This window comes from Dermochelys coriacea, chromosome 7 (assembly GCF_009764565.3).
Source record: "Dermochelys coriacea isolate rDerCor1 chromosome 7, rDerCor1.pri.v4, whole genome shotgun sequence".
NCBI classification, from domain to species: domain Eukaryota; kingdom Metazoa; phylum Chordata; order Testudines; family Dermochelyidae; genus Dermochelys; species Dermochelys coriacea.
The window spans coordinates 96,211,622-96,228,740 of record NC_050074.1 but is presented as its reverse complement, the minus strand read 5'-3'; the positions used below and the strand labels follow the sequence as shown (position 1 = coordinate 96,228,740).

At 39.5% G+C, this 17,119-nt stretch overlaps 1 long non-coding RNA gene across 2 annotated transcripts; it reads right to left on the bottom strand.

Annotated features, from left to right (window-relative positions):
• Nucleotides 1–1,427: 1,427 nt before the first annotated feature.
• On the bottom strand, nucleotides 1,428–6,731 carry LOC122460935. 2 transcript variants are annotated; one of them, XR_006282575.1, is made up of 2 exons: nucleotides 6,246–6,731; nucleotides 1,428–2,578 (listed from the first exon to the last, which is right to left on the bottom strand). It is a non-coding gene; the product is annotated as an uncharacterized LOC122460935 (long non-coding RNA). The 2 variants fall into 2 exon arrangements; XR_006282574.1 differs by having other exon boundaries at nucleotides 6,291–6,731.
• Nucleotides 6,732–17,119: the final 10,388 nt, after the last annotated feature.

Genomic DNA, 17,119 nt, shown 5'->3' with positions numbered 1-17,119 from the left:
GCTGTGTTTATTACACTCCAATATGCTGGGTAGTACCGAGACCGTAAAAACATTACTCAGGGGATTCCCTGTAACAGGGTTCACTGTAATGGAATGTCCAACCCCACTTCACGACAGGGATGGCATCACTGACCACCATCATCTCATTTAAGTGTACTCCTAAGAGCCACCACTCCAAATAGTCAACAGGATCATCTCTTAAAAGGTCAGCATTTTGTTAATATTCACAGAAGAGAAAATGACGAAGTAGTATGCACACAATTACTGATTTAGATTAGTTTCATGCTCGTATTCATGCTTCATCTTTGAAGATTGCACCATGTGTTCTGACACTGGAAACAATATTTGCTTTAAAAAAGTGCTTTGTTCTTGTAAATGCCACTTAAGTTGATCCTATGAGCTTTTTCAATCTCATTAATTTTCCATGGAAAGCAGCTGTATTGAATTGAATACTAGACATGTTTCCAGGTTGCCTATTTGTGCTGCACACATTCACCCATACCAGTCAGAAAAGGATGGAGGATTGTACTGTAAGCAAGGATGGATGAGCTAATGTTTGATGTAGCAACTATCTAGTTTGTTCTTGCTCTGGGAAAATAAAAGTGGTCTTTTGAAGCTTCAGTTGCCAAAACAAACTTACATGCAAATACAAGGGAGTGAGGGAGCATAAAGGAACAGTCTCAGAGTTTTCTACCCAGAGACCACTGGAGGGTAAAAATCAAATGTTTTTAGCCTGGATCAAGTGTGCAGGAAGTGTTCATACTAGCCTTTGCCAATTAACATGTTTGTAATAAATTTGAAATACAAAATTCTAGTGGAAATGAGCACTATGGCACCCCTTCTCTCTTTTGCATGGATCACTTGCATCACAGAAGAGCAATCTCTGCATGGCTACTACTCCCCCTCCCACAGATGTAGGTGGAGAGTGGGTGGGCATGGGGGCAGATTACTTCACCTCCACCCTGAGAGCTGGGGAGTGGGGTAGGTAGGAGGTGGAGAGCTAGGAACCAGACTGATTCTGAGTCAGATTCCTAAGTAATGCTGATCCAGAAGCAAACATATTCTACCCCTTGCTCAGGGCTTGGAGGACCACCAGATTTAAGACCTTCAAAAGTTCAGTATAAATTCCAGATGTTGACCATCTGATCAGTTTGTGTGAAAGGTGTTCTTTTCAAATGGAAGTTACTAATTACCAAGCCAAAAAAAATGTACAAAACCTTGCACATTTGCTTAAATTCTCTGTGTTACCTGTCTGCACACACCAATAAAGTAAGTGTGTTTCGAGTGCATTAGAAAGCAATTCATGTGTTGGATTGCTATGAAAACACCACAATTCGTTTGGGTGAGTCTTTTAAGATGCCCATTATATCTCTACCTTGATTACAGAACTGAGTAAATGACACTTACAGAACTATAATCCTCACCTGTTTGCTGAAACATTTATTGTACAAAATTTGAAAGGTTATTTTAATGTTTAATATTTACAAAGAAATGTCTCCTTATGTTTCCACAATTGCCAGTAGTTCACTCTTTGCTTAAACACTTCCTGTTGTAATTGGGGCAGAAAATCAGCAGACTATCCATGCAGCAGCCAAATTATTGTGTTATTTTTAGGACTATGCTGATGAAGTTATTTTAATAATCCATAGTATGTTCTAAGAGGGGCCATAAAATAACTGAACCTCCTATTTAGTAAGTTAATGGACTCTGCCATGCTGTGGTTGTCTGCCTGTGATAAACCAGAGGCTTTCTATGACCCAAACCCATGAATCAGGAAGTCCACCCCCTGCAGCTCTCAGTGCAACTTTTAAGTTCTATGAAGTGCATTTACCCCCAGGTGCTGTGCCCCACAACAGAGGCCAGATATCAATGGCCAGTGACAACACCCATACCATGATTCATAAAGTGGGAGAAATGCCAGATTTGACTAAAAATACATTTGATGGATGTCCTGTTTAAAGGATAATAAATACAAATCAAACAGAGAAGAGCTCCCACAGTCAATAAATTGTATTATTCTACACCATGTATATCCAAGACACCCACACAGCCGGTTGTCGTATTACACATTTCCATAATATGCATTACATATAAACATCCTTATAAACATCCTCATGTATGAGAAATCATCATCATCATCATCATCATCTGATCCCCATTTCCCCAAATCTAGGTGGTTAGTTTCCCAAAGCAGGCAGCTGGTGTCATTTTGCAACTTTATGAAAGAGAGATGATCTCCAATAGAGGTGAATTTCACAGCAGGGAGCCCAGTTGTATGCACAGGGTCAAAGAGCCCCACCTGGAGTCCTAACACTGAGCAGGGAGTGAACAAAGGATCAAGGAAATCCATGGGAGTTGTACAGGACCTCCTCACATTTGTCTTAATATTAGAGAAAGTCCCTATTTATGCAAGCTGGGAATCACATCACACCCCTAGCTCCAATGTAGATGTAGCCTTAGATGAGTGGAGTAGGTCATCCACATGACAGAGGCTGGAAGTTTCTAGATTCAGAAGCCCATGATTAGTTCACATCTGAGTGGCTTTTTACACAACCAGAGGGCTAAGAAATTTTGATACCTTTAAAAAAAAAAAAGAAAAAGAAAAGAGCTTCAAATCTTGAGCACAATTCTGCAGCAGTGGAAGGTTTGTGACTAATTCACTTTAAAAAAGCCACATATTTGGAAGAACTGCTTTTTAAAAAAAAAAGTTACAATATTATTTTTCATATCCCATCTGTAAAACCACTCTGTTTGTGCTATAAATCCAATCATACAGGCCTCTGAGGGAAGAAAAACCATAATACCTTAGAGATTTCAGAAATCCCTTTTATATACTCATCATCAAGTTGGATACAGTACCTAATTGTCCAGAGTTAGAAATGAAAGCTGGGAGCCGCTGAAAATGGAAGAGTGAGCATTCCAGTAGGACAAAAAATCATTTATTTCTAACCCTGACAGTTTACTAGATCAGTCCTTGAAGTTGTCACAAACCTTAAACCAATCCAGGTTGGAATATTCACTTGCCACATCTCAGACCAATGTTGTTTGAGTGGAATTGATTAACATCCCACAATAATGTTTCCTTTTCAAGAGATGGAAACTGTTTTGGAAGGTCAGTCCTCCCAGCAGAAGTTAGGAAACCAAAATTGCCCTTGTCCTCCCCATATCATCTTCCTTTGTGCACAATGAGAACTTTGGAGTGGGAAAAAAGGTATAGTCTGTTTATACTTCAGAAGAAACTCCAGTGAGAGATTCACTTGTGGTGGCTTATTCAAGAGAGAAATGTTAATGAACATTGGCTGCACTTTTATAACGAGACACCTCCTCATTCTTGAAAAAAAATTGTTAGCTAACCTTCTTCACTTGTGATAATTACAAGTAAACCCCTCATCTTTCCTTGACTTAAGCAAATCTAGTTACCTTACATCCCTGGAGACATTTCTACAAGAACAAAACAGATACCATAGGATGGAAAAAGCTCATGCTGCTCATAACTTTCATCTTTTAACCTATTCAAAATATTAGGGAACAAATACCTTAATTGTACAGTAGAAGAATCAGCAAATTCAGAGCTTTTTACTAGGGTAACATTTCTCTCTTTTCTCCTTCAGCAGTCATTTTGGCATACTAGTGACAAGCTCCTTGAAGGAACTAGTATGGTGGATTTTGCAGTACTCAAGAACGCTACAGTCCCATTAAGATGCACTGGGGGCCCAAATTCTCTGACTTCAATACTTAGGCCAGCAAAGAAATTTGTCCTGTATTTCTAAAGCTATAACTTCCAGCTGCATTCTGAGAGACTACAAGTCATCTTCTCTTACATGAAGGAAGACAAACAGATTAAATGAATAGATCACTTCAGCAGAATTTTTGAATCAGAATTCTTTTAGCTGCACAAATCTCATGATGCCTCCCGAGCCTTTATATACTTCACACAAAAGAAAACTTCCACTTACTGTATGTACTTATCACTTTTGTATTCAAGGAGCTCGACAAACTTTTACATACCTCTTATTGTCTAATGCAGATTGAAATCTAACCTACAGAACCTCTAAAGCAGGACTGGGAGAAGTGTCTTCCAACAACACTGAGCCTTTATAAAGATTCCAGTTAGGATCCTTCATTCAGGAATCCTTTTCACACATGTAAAGCACAGAAGGAAAAAAAAAAGGAGGAGAGAGATATAGAAAACAAATCAAGGACAGGATCGTTACGCTCCATTATAAATGTTCTTGGAACACTCTAATCCCCAATAAGATATAATTAAACTTTTCTAGGTCCTGTGACCTATGAGATTCTTCCCTACCTAGTTTTAGTAACCAATATAAACCTTGGATAAAAAGGGATGAAAGCCTGACCCTGCTGAGTGAATGGCAAACTCTTATAGTGCCAGATTTTCACCCCATGTCACCTGAACTCTTTTTACATGGAAAAAATCCTTGAAAAATAACTTTCAAAACATTGTTTATGGCTCTCCAAATTGGGATTTAAATAACAATGCTTCAGAAAATATAGTAAAGTCATAGGTACTGCTTTCCCTATTACTTTAAACTTGTAAAGAATCTTATACTCTGTACAAGAGTCTACATGTTTAATTTAATGCTTTGATGACCCAAAGGGTCACTGCAACTCTTAAAACTTCATGTACAGCACATTATGTATAGAATGTTTTATGTACAGAGTGCTTTACAACATAAGAAATCATGCTCCCAAGGAGCTTACCATCAGTCAAACAAACAATTATGAAACCTGCACAAGTGATAGAAGAATTTGAAAGAGGTAAGGGAGGGCATTGGCAGACAAGCAGTAGGACACTGTTCCAAGGTAGCTTAAGCATATTGCTAAGAGTAGGTCAGAGAGAAGACTAGGAGGATCATAGGGAGTAGAAGGGAAATAAATAATACTTATTTCTCATATAGCACTTCTAATCAGTAGATCTCAAAGCCCTTCACACTCTTTTAGTGTATTCATCTTCACAATACATGTGAGATAGGGAAGCACAGAAGAAAAGGGAACAGGAAAGAGCTGAGGACCTGAGGCACAGAGAGACTAAGTGACTTGCCCCACATCACAGGAAGCCCATGTTAGAGCAGGGAATTGAATCCAGGTTTCCTAAACCAGTGCTCTAATCACTGGACCATCCAGATGTAAATTGGGGTGAATTTGTGAAGGTTTTATGAGCACAAAACTGATGTGGTAAAACAAAGCCTATGAAGGGGGGTGATGGCACAGAACAGGATAAGCCACTCGTTGCAAACTATTGCAACTATTTAAGCAATAAAACACAAAAATGTATGGGGGGTTTGTTATTAGAAGCTTCTTTGAGACTGGAAGAGTTTATAATCTGAAATGACAGTGAAGGCAAATTAAGCCTGATACAGGGACTAGTAGAAAGAATAGAAACGGGCAGATTGTAGGAATGGAGAAGGGACAGAGGAGGAAATAAGAACAGGGAGGTAGGTAGCAGCAGAGAGAAGTCTATATTATGCACACCACTTGAAAATGGATATTTACCAAACTGCAGTATTTACTAGAACCACAACCTACTTTACTGCTAGAAACAGAAACCACAGTATTCTCCATATTCAAAACAGAAAGAAGCTCATACCCAGGTGAATTTAACTGCTGTGTTTATTAATGTCCAGCTCTTAATATTACCCACAGTATACATGTTCTTGCCACAGTGACATAGTCCTTCCAAAACTTTGTAGGAATGATCAGTGGTTAATACTACTGTACTGAATACATCTAAAAAATTACTGCTTTATAATATACCATATTATTTATTTATGTAGCATTTTCACCTTAAAAAGTTTTACAAACAATAACTAAATTATCCAGTTATTTCTCCTTGTTTTAATTTCTAACAATCTCTTAAAACTCTGATTTTCTGAAAATCCTAGATGCAGTCTTGGTACAAACAGAACAGATAGGGGCACTCACTACTGCAGTTCTTGCTGTTGGTATGTTACTGAGAAATGGAATGTACTGATGGCTTTAAAAAAAAAACACAAACAAAAAAAACCCATACACACCCTTCATAAGCCTTAGAAAATCAGGTTCCATGCATACTATAAATAATGAATCATTTTCAGCAGCAAAATGAAACATGAAAGCTACAGAAAATCCTCCTCAATAACTAGAGGAGGATTGCATAACAATTAATTCCACTCCACATATTTTAATGGCTGAAATTTGCCTTTGCTAAGGAATGCTTTTGTACATTTGCAAAGGGGTTCACCCACCTGAAGTGGGACCTTCTTGTAGCTGCTCTGAACATTGGCACTTACTTGGTCTAGCACCCCCTTCTGTCTTCTTGCTCTGTAGAGCTCGGCATGCTTCCTCTTCATGTCTTGGCCCTCCAGCCAGGTCACTATGCATGTTTTCCCTCTTCTAGAGTACCAAGCTTTGTCCAATTCCACTGTACCACTTCCCCAGCTGCTGGCAGGGGAATGCAGGTCTGCCTGCCCACTCCTCCAGGTTCCAGCACAAGGACACTCAGTCCAGTAACCACAGTTCACTTACTCCCAGACCCTGCTGCCATTTCCCTATGCTCCCTACTTTTCTCCTCTAGATATGCCCTTCCCTCAGGGTCAAGATCCCAGGACTTCTCCTCCCCCCCCAGAGTTTCCTCCTTTCACTCCAGCACCAGGAAAGTGACTACAAGCTTCCTCCTGCTGCTAACTTCCTGGCTGTATCATAGCCTTGCCTGTTCCTTCTCAGCTGGGCTCTATTCCCAATCAGGGACTGGTTATCCAACCTAATTCTCCTCAGGTGTGGCTATCAAGTAAATTCTCCCCGCCCTCCCCCAGCCTCATTTCAAGGCTGGTGTGGGATGAACTCCCCATCACAGAATTCCAGATATATTTTGACTTTGCTATGTTATATCATTAGATTCTTCTCTTTTCTGATTCTGGTGATCACGGTAGGAGCTTAGTTAATAGATACCAACTCCAGCCTTAATCTAACCCTTTTCCTATAAAATCTTTCCTGGATATCCACCCCTATGTCCTTTTCACATCAGCCCTGCATGGATCAACTCCCTCCTCCTTGGACTGAGATCTGGAAAAATCACTGCCACTGCTCTGATTCCTGACATGCCTTTCATTTACTTAACCTTTTTTTCTTTTATATATAAATTTAACTTTACATCCACTTTCTCTTTTCATGCCTTATGCACCAGAGTGTTATTTTTCTAATCCATGTTCCTCCAGCCTTCCCATGTCCTGGTTTCCACTGCTGTCAAGAATGTAAGACAGCCCTTTACCTTAGTCTGTCAACTGCCAGCACCTCCACTCTCTCCCAGAGGAGACCAACTTCTTGTGAATTCTATTGCTGCCTCTCTCTCCCACAAATCTCTCTTGCCGCTTCAGTTCCATTCCCTTGCCTGTATACACTCCTTTATTTTAATCGCTGTCACACAAGATTTCTAACAGATGATACAAATTTGCAATGATCTGATTTTATTTTGCATCTCCGTTGTGGGAACTGGACTGGTATATACTAGGACTGCTACTATGTTTGCTGTGAAATGCAAACAATTATTTAACGTCCACGAAGTCACAGTATGCAATATATTAAAAGATGTAAAACCATTTGGGCCTGCTTCTATCTTAGAACTACAATTTTAATTTCTTTATCTGATCCCCAACAAGAATTCCAAATGCCTCAAAGTACTTTCACTCTCTTTCTATTTAGACTTTGCCTTCTTTGCAGAATCATAGAATGGCAGGACTGGAAGGGACTTTGAGAAGTCTTATAGTCCAGTCCCCTGCGCTCAAAGTAGAATTAAGTAATATCTAGACCATCCCTGACAGGTGTTTGTCCAACCTGCTCTTAAAAAGATGAAGATTCTACCAACTTCCCTAGGCGATTTATTCCAGTGCTTAACCACCCTGACAGTTAGAAGCCCTTGTTGCAGTTTAAGCCCATTGCTTCATGTCCTATCCTCAGAGGTTAAGGAGAACAATTTTTCTCCCTCTTCCTTGTAGCAACCTTTTATGTACTTGAAAATTGTTATCATGCCTCTCCACACTTCGCCCCTGTCTTCTCTTCTCCAGACTAAACAAACCACATTTTTTCAATCTTCCCTCATAGGTCATGTTTTCTAGACCTTTAATCATTTTTGTTGCTCTTCTCTGGACTTTCTCCAATTTGTCCACATTTTTCCTGAAATGTGGCACCCAGAACTGGACATAATACTCCAGATGAGGCCTACTAAACATGGAATAGAGCAGAAGAATTACTTCCCGTGTCTTGTTTACAATACTCCTGCTAATACATTTCAGAATGATGTATGGGTTTTCTGCAACAGTATTACATTGTTGACTCATATTTAGTTTGTGAAGATAATTGAAGGTAACTGGCATTTTGAATTGGCTTTCAAGGCTTCTGCAGTTTCACTTTTATCACTTTTATCTAACTTTCTTGTCCTTCTTAAGGACCAGGACTGAGTTATGGTCACATCTCACCTAGATCTGCTATAAGCTTTTTATTTTCTTTGCACCACTGTATAATCCATATATTTTAATTACAAGAGACTGTTGATTCCTACTACGCTTCGTCATGACTTACCATTTCTCTCTCTGTCCCTCATTGTGTGTATTCTTTTAGATATCACTGCTGCTTTTGATCATGGGACCCTATCGAGCAGATTAAAATTCTTGGGTTTTTTTGCCCTGGATGTTACATTAGCCTTGTTTAGCTTCATTCTGAAGTATAAAGGGGTCAGTTTCTGACCTTGGGCTGTTTTCTTCTTCTGCAGAACATAAGCCCAGCTCTGATGTTCCCCAGAGGGTTCCATTCTTGGCCCAGCAATATTCCTAATCTATATGCTAGCACTGTGATGCCTACTTCCCTGGCATTGTGTGATGCCTACATGGATGCTGATACCCAGCTATATCTTTCTTCAACACCTTCAGTCCCTGAAGCATTTTTATTGTTGTTGCATTGTTTGTCTGATCTCTACTGTTGGATGAATTGCAATATTTTGCATCTAAATTTGACAGAAAAAGCAAAAGCTATCCTTATGGACTCCTGGTGATGTTTAGCTATATTACCTTTTTGTTCTTTAGTGTGTGGTCAGTGCTATATCTTTCATGCAGTCCAAGCATTAAAACAGAAGAAAACTTTTGGATTTAGGATTGATAGTGAAGGCTCTATTACCAACCTATTTTACCTAGGAAATAGAGTTCACTTTTTCTGTCACCTGGATATCAACTATTGCTACCTTGAGTCTATGCTTTTATTACTTCCCACAAGATCATTGTAAAGCTGGCTGTATTTCCTAGGCTCTTTACTGGCAAATTGCAGCTAATCCAAAATTCCTCTGTCTATATCATCCCTGGTATTTTGTATTCTATTTATGTTCAACAATGTAGTTTATCGGTATTTGTTAGGAGGAGGGATGAATATATTTTTAAGCTTATAATGCTTTTAGACAGACTATATGGCCAAGCACATGCCCCAGACTAGCTCCAAAGTGTGCAAAACTTTATTTTAGCAATACCCAAAATACACAATTGAAGCTTCAGGAACAGACATATGGCACAACTGTGCTGTCAGAGGCAGTGGGCTCCTGGAGAACACACAGCTTAAGAGGAAGGGGCCAGGTCCTAGTAGAGGATTGTGGCTAGAGGTAGGTGAACTATATATAACAAATAATTTATTCCATCTATTCAGCCTTTTTTCTGTTTTCAAATTATCCACAAAGTACATTTTTACAAGTTTGTTAGTCATTTGACAAATGTTATGTTAAAGATTTGATCTTGTGTATTTCATGCAACTATTCGCTGCATCGACTGCTTTGAGTATTTGTTATTAATAATTTGTTGTTCATGTCATGTGATCAGTCACTTGAGTCACATTTATCATGTCTGTTCTCTGACCAGATACTGATACTTTTATTGTCTGATGCAAACACATCACCACAGTGTTTGGGAGACTTTCATTTTCCACCAACATTCTTGTAAACCACCCCCCAAAAAAGTTTTGCTCACACAAATGTGAGAGAAAAATGTATGAAGAGGGTTGCAGATAGCACTGGTGGGAATTCATGGGGTTTTTTGCAAATACAGTTTTTGCAGAGTCTGCTCTAGATATGAGCTGAAAATGAACAAGAACATATTGGAGGGTGGAAGGAAAAGAACAGTGAACTGAGAGGAGTGGGAAAGGCTTCTGAAAGGCCATGTAGAGATTTGACTTGCAGCCTACTGAAGTGCTCCAGTCAGAGAGTCTTAGGGAAACACAAAACCTTTATCGAGATTAAAAATAAACATTCAAAATCTTAGATGCTTAGATGCTCAAACTGAACCTCCAAACCACCACTAATAGTAACAGTTTGTCTTTGATTAGATAGAGATTATATGGTAAATTCCTTTCTAATTATACTAAAAAGTAATTACGCCTCTTTCCAATTTAAATCCAAACTAAAATCCTAAATTTTTACAGGAATTTTCTATTTTAGGGATTTGATTTTACAGCTGGATTGTTACCCTGTTTCTCCTTTGTGCTGTGCTAGATTCCACAAGATACGCAGGGATGGGCTGTATGTCAGTACTTGGATGAAAGACCTCAAAAGAATGCATATATGGTCCAGAAATTTATGTCACTGGCACTCTTCTCTATGAGAAAGTATGGGAACTGTAATCCCAGCTTGAAGTTTAAAGTAAATGCAAGCCAAAAGCAAAATCCTTTCTTTGCTAGAGAGACCAAATATAGTTGAAGAATTTTAAAGATTTCATAGAGTATAAGGGCCAGATGTGACCATTGTGATCTGGTCTGGTCTGGTTATAGAAATTAATTCAGGGAAGTCCAATGATCTGTTTAAACTCAAGTATCTGTTTGAACAGGATCTGGACACTCTAGATAAAAAAGCATTAAACTCAAGCTGCTTTGCATGGTCTTTTTCATTCAAAATCATCACCAATTTGTTTTCCAGAATTGCATTAATGTACTGCTTTGAAAATATAAATCTTTATATACATTTAAATATTCAGAGTAATTGGGATGCAAAGCTCTTTTATTATTATTTTCATTCATACATATGAAATTTAATGTTTCATGATCATGATATTGGCAATATAAACAGGAATATAATGACTAGTTCAGATGCTGCTACTTTCACACGTGGCACATGACATTGCCTTTCTTGAATCATTTATCCAAGTACTTAAACATAGAAAAGCAAGAATACCTTCCTTACTCTTATTTTGCCCCACTCTACTCCCACAAATTATAGCATTCATGTGATTTACTCTTAAAATTACTCATTACTCTACAGACTTCCATCATACTAGCTTTTACAAAATCAGAGGTATGCAATCAAAAATTCAGCAAATATTTAAGCAACATTTTTCAAGCAATTTCATTAATGTCAACACAAAATGCAATGTCATCAGAATCATGACAATTCAAGCACAGAAACCTCTACCATATAGCAGCACATTCATCTATGTCCATGCTTCTGAAGGATCTCATAACTGCAGATGATGACTGCAGCAACCTGTCAATGGCTGGCTTCAGCAAAAGCCATCTGGATGGGACACGGCATAATAATTTTCTCCATCATCTCAAATATACTTGCAGCTGACCTCTTCCTTCTGTAGACTTAAGAAAGTAGTTGAATACTTTTAACACAATAAATTGTCAACATCCAATGTATTTATTCCATATAGCATTTGAACATATTGCCTACCATATAAGCTCTGCAGTTCACATTTATCAACAGCTGTTTTTCTTTGTGGAACAGATGGCATACTGAGTGTACCATGACATAATTCACATTTGCATTATCAATCATGAATGCTAATGCATTCAGTAAACTGAGTTTTGTGTTTAGCTAAGACATTTTTAATAGCAATAGCAATGGAAGTATCATCCTTTTAAGCATCTTCATAAAACTAAGTTAATTTGTTAATGCAGTCATTGGATCAAATTCTGCTCTCAGTTGCCAAGCATAATTGAAGGTAGAATTTAGCTCAATACCTACAGTAAAACAGTGGACACCAAAAGGGAGCATTTTTGTTTCCACCTTCATTTAACATATGTGTGATTATTTTGTTTGCATTTGTTAAGTAGTCAACCTCCTTAACAGTTTAGAAGATAGGAATTGCTTTCAAAAGACATTCCAGAAGCCAGTCTTGTGTTGTTACTAGGGCTGGCCAAAAAATGAGAATTCTGTTTTGTGAAAAACGTCAATGTTTTTACATTTGTTTTTGTTCCACGTTGGAAATTTTTCACAAAAAAAAGGAGAGTCTCTCCTACTTTAGGATGGCCAATAGCTCAGTGGGCACTCAGCTGGGGTGTGAAAGACCTAGATTCGAGTCTCTGAGAGCCCTAACCATCAGCTATTGACTCAGTCTCTCTTTGGCCCAATGAATATTTAATTATTTATACAAAGTAGAAAAGCCCCAACAGAAGAGATTGACTCTGCAGTGGTTGGGGAACTTGTCTGAGATGTGAAAGATCCACATTCAAATCTCTACTCTGACTTGGCAAAGGTGAGTGCTACTGGCTATTCTGGGTAAGTTTCCCTCCTCAGTTTTGACCTGAAATTGCCTCTGGGACCTGAGGAACCTTCCCAACAAAAGTTCAGTCCAAGTCAGTATGTCTCGACAAAAAGTTTCTATTTCAATGAAGCTGCATTTTCCACTAAAAAACGTTTTGTCAAAAAATTCCCTGCCGACTCTAGTTCTTCTCAAAGAAGAGCAATGATGATAATTTGCCCATGCAGCACATACCAGCATCAGTGCAATGATGTTTGACAGCATGATACCCTACTGTCAGTTATAAAGCCAGTACGTTGACAATTTCTGATCTGGATCACATTTGAACAAAGAATTACTCTATTGTTTCGGAGTGTGACCACAGCTTTTATTAACTTGTCATTAGTTTGGTATTTTAAAATCCAAAAGCCCTTACAAAGTATCCAAAATTGCTGTAAAATATGCAGTCTGTTCTATGCAGGGTTTTGTACCTTGCCCATCCCTGTGGTATCCCAGTGCCCACTCGTTTTCATATAACTGAATTCTCTGTCCAAGTTTCTTTGCTGATCTTTTGTACATCCCTGGCATAGTTTTCCCCGTTTCAGAGAAACTAGGTAACTGCAGAAACAACAAGGAGTCTGATGGCACCTTAAAGACTAACAGATTTATTTGAGCATAAGCTTTTGTGGGTAAAAACTCCACTTCTTCAGATGCATGGATTTAAAATTATTTTCATAATTTTTCATAATTTTCACTCCATGCATCTGAAGAAGTGGGGTTTTTACTCACGAAAGTTTATGCTCAAATAAATCTGTTAGTCTTTAAGGTGCCGCCAGACCCTTTTTTGTTTTTGTGGATACATACTAACACGGCTGCCCCCTGATAGATAACTGCAGGTTCTTTCCCGTATTGTATTGTATTCACTCCACATAGGCATTCTGGGTCTCATTCGGCTCTTCCACTGGTAAAAGTGAGGAAATACTCTACTGAAGATAATGGAGTTCCGCTGGTGCAATGCCAGCATAAATTAGAACAGAATCAGACCTTTTGACTCACAAGCATAACATTTTTCAGAGTAGCAGCCGTGTTAGTCTGTATTCGCAAAAAGAAAGGGAGTACTTGTGGCACCTTAGAGACTAACAAATTTATTTGAGCATAAGCTTTTGTGAGCTAACTTCTCACTTCATCGGATGCATTTGGTGGAAAATACAGAGGGGAGATTTATATACACACACAGAGAACATGAAACAATGGGTTTTATCATACACACTGTAAGAAGAGTGATCACTTAAGATGAGCCATCACCAGCAGCGGGGAGGAGGGAAAGGAGGAAAACCTTTCATGGTGACAAGCAAGGTAGGCTATCATGCTGTGTAAATGAGAACAAAAACCTCATAATACAAATGAATCAGTCATAGCCCAATACCAGGCAGTGGATAGGTGACATGAAACTTTGTGAATCATGGAATTATTACACTCCCCTCCCATCCACCTCCTGTTAGCAACTTTTCTAAGGTCAAGTATTATCTAAGTCATTATTCTTTTGAAATTGTATGTGGTAAACCTCTGCCAGACTCCTAGACTTTAGAAAATTGTCTTGTGTGACAAAGTTCCTCCTCTGCCTTGGTGGGTCCTGCACTTATTGGTGGATTTGCTCACCTCAGAGGTTCATGGCAGCCCTCAGTTTGGCCACTTTTGCTAAGTGGCTCAAACCTGCCTTTCACTCAGCTAATCTCATCACTGGCCAGCATGGGGAAAATGAAGGAGAACAATCCCCGCAATCTCTGCTGATCCACCTAGTCGGTCAGGGGACAGCCAGGGACCTTCCCCTCTGGTGGGACCCACAGTACAGGTCAACTCCTCTTATATCCAATAGGGGGAAGGAGAATGGGGGAAACCTGGGCCCGCCCTTTACTCTGGGTTCCAGCCCAGGGCCCCGTGGATCACAGCTATCTACTGTGTTTCTTCTAACAGCTGCGCGACAGCTACAATTCCCTGGGCTACTTCCCCATGGCCTCCTCCCAACACCTTCTTTATCCTCACCACAGGACCTTCCTCCTGATGCCAGATAGCGTTTGTAGTCCTCAGACCTCCAGCAGCACGCCCTCTCACTCTTAGCTCCTGATTAGCCTGCCTGTCCTAATTGATTCTGATAGCTTCTTAATTGGCTCCATGTGTCCTAATTACCCTGCCCTAATTGGTTCCAGCAACTTCATGATTGTTCTGGAACAGTCCATTATCTTACTCAGGAAAAAGGGACCTGCTTAATCTGGGGCTAATTTATCTACCATCTATCACTCTCCTGTAGCCATCTGGCCTGACCCTGTCACACTTGTTATGACAATACCTCTTTCTAAACAATTTTCATCTATATTAAGAACAACTTTAATTATGTCTCCTTCTTTGTATTACAACTAAGTGCTGAAGTAGTTATATCAGCTACAAAACAGATGCCCATTAAGCATCAGTTCTCTCATAGTAGTGATTTGTCACTAATGCCCCTGTTAGGGTTCTGGTAATTCTACCCTTGGGGTATTACAAAGTTGTGTACTCACTCCAGCTCCATTCACTCTGATGGGGACACTCAGTAGTCCTGTCACAGGGGCAGAGTCTCAGGCCCCCCCCCCCACACTCAGCCAAGTCTCTCTGGATATTTACCTCTTCCAGGGTTCCATCAGAGGAACAGACAAACAAAGTAGGAGCAGAAAAACAAAGGAAAAGGAAATAGGCAGTCAGTGCCAGCCTCTCTTCCTTCAGAGAGGCCTTGAACAAGCCTAGTCTTTCTCAAAGTCTGCTGATTAACTACCAGAAGGAATATAATGGTCCAGCCCACTTTTGCCTCAGGGAGCCTGGACCTTTTTTCAGGCAAGTGTGCAAGCTCTGTCCTCTATCAGGCTTCTGCTGGGAGCTGGGATGACTAGGAGTCTATTTTCCCTGCATAGCTGACTGCCTCTGAGTTGAGCTTCTCCTTCTTTTGAATTCCTCCTCCACTCCTGACATGACTTGCAGGTGCAGCACAGTGGGGCCATTCCTGCCCAGAGCAACTCCTTAACCCTTCCTTCCTGCCTGGTGCATCACAGGCCCATTGAGATAGCTCTTTCATCATGCAGTGGGATTTTATTCCATTTATTTTTCTTGAACTACATTAATGTTATGCAGTTTATTTGAACTCCCAAATCTTGCACATCTTGCAGACCTCAATTATTGTTTTACAAATATTACACCATGATCTTTGACACGTGCAACTAATAATAGTTCATCATCATTTGTCTTCACTATTCTCATCCATTTGTGTGTGGCTAATTTGTCCAATCCTTTACATCACTGCTGATCAGATTTTCCAGACTCTAGCATACTGGCTTCACATGCCACAAACTAAGCTCATGTTGTTGAGCACAGGACACTGCCTACTCTTACCAAGTGAATAACTATATCTCTCATGGCTCTTGCTCTAATTTCTCTTGGACAGGTATCACTGCAATATTCACTGCATTGCTGATAGGTTTCATGCATGTGTTTGGTTTGTTCTGTTTTTTCGAAAGAATATTTCTTTTTGGTTTATTCTGTCTTCTTTTTTAACACATTGTAATTCTTTGTTTGCTAATAATTTCATATGACCTTTCAAACTGAGCCCAAATCTAAAGTGTCTTCTTGGAGGCACTTTTCTTGCACTTATTTGAGTAGGCATTTAAATTCACTCTTTTATCTTGTCATCCCGATTGTCAAAGCAGCCATCTGTTGCTAACAGTCTTAGTTAACAGGCCCACTCATCCACGGAGTCTGTCTCATTTTGGTGCCTTTCATAGAATATTTGTCTGCACACAGTCATGTGACAGAGTAGCTTGCAGTATTTTCAAAAAGTTCAACTTGTTGATGATACCCATGACCTATATACAACCCTGGTTCATATTTTCACCATCAAAGAAAACTAGGCTTCCTTCTCTGCATCTCACCCTTTTGAGATAGTAGGTCTTACACTATTAGTTATGTACCACAGAAGCAGAAAAATACAGAAGGAACAATATCTGCCCCCAGGAACATAGGTTCTCAGGAATCTGACCCCACAGTAGGACCTGTGTAGGTAGACTTTCATATCCATGTGGAATCCAACTAAAGTCTACAGAGCTCCATCCAGGGTCAAGGCTCAGTCCATGTTGATCAGATTGAAGGCTGGGACCTAAATTTAACACAGGATTCTACTTTTGCTTACAATGGTGTAAATGAAGAGTAACATCTCTGAATTTGGTATTGGTATACAAGCGTAAAACCAGTGCAGGAAAGGAAGCAAGCTTACAGAACGTACACTTCAAATGTTAACATACATGCTATAAAGGTTGATAGTTGACCTTCCAAACAGTTGGCACCATTTTCTTTTATATATTATACATCATCCAGTTTCCAGTCAAGAGCTGACATTGAACCAGTAGTACTGAGACCCATTGCAACAGGAATACAGCCTACATTACTTGTATTCATTTGAAATTACCTTGTCTGCTATTTTATTTCTTTTAGGTGTTAATGAATAACCTCCGAGCAAGGAAAAGGCATTACAGATGAGAGAAACACAGTACACAAAAGGTGTCAGGTATGTGCATGTATACCAATGGATGAATTAGGGGGTCCTCAACTCCTCC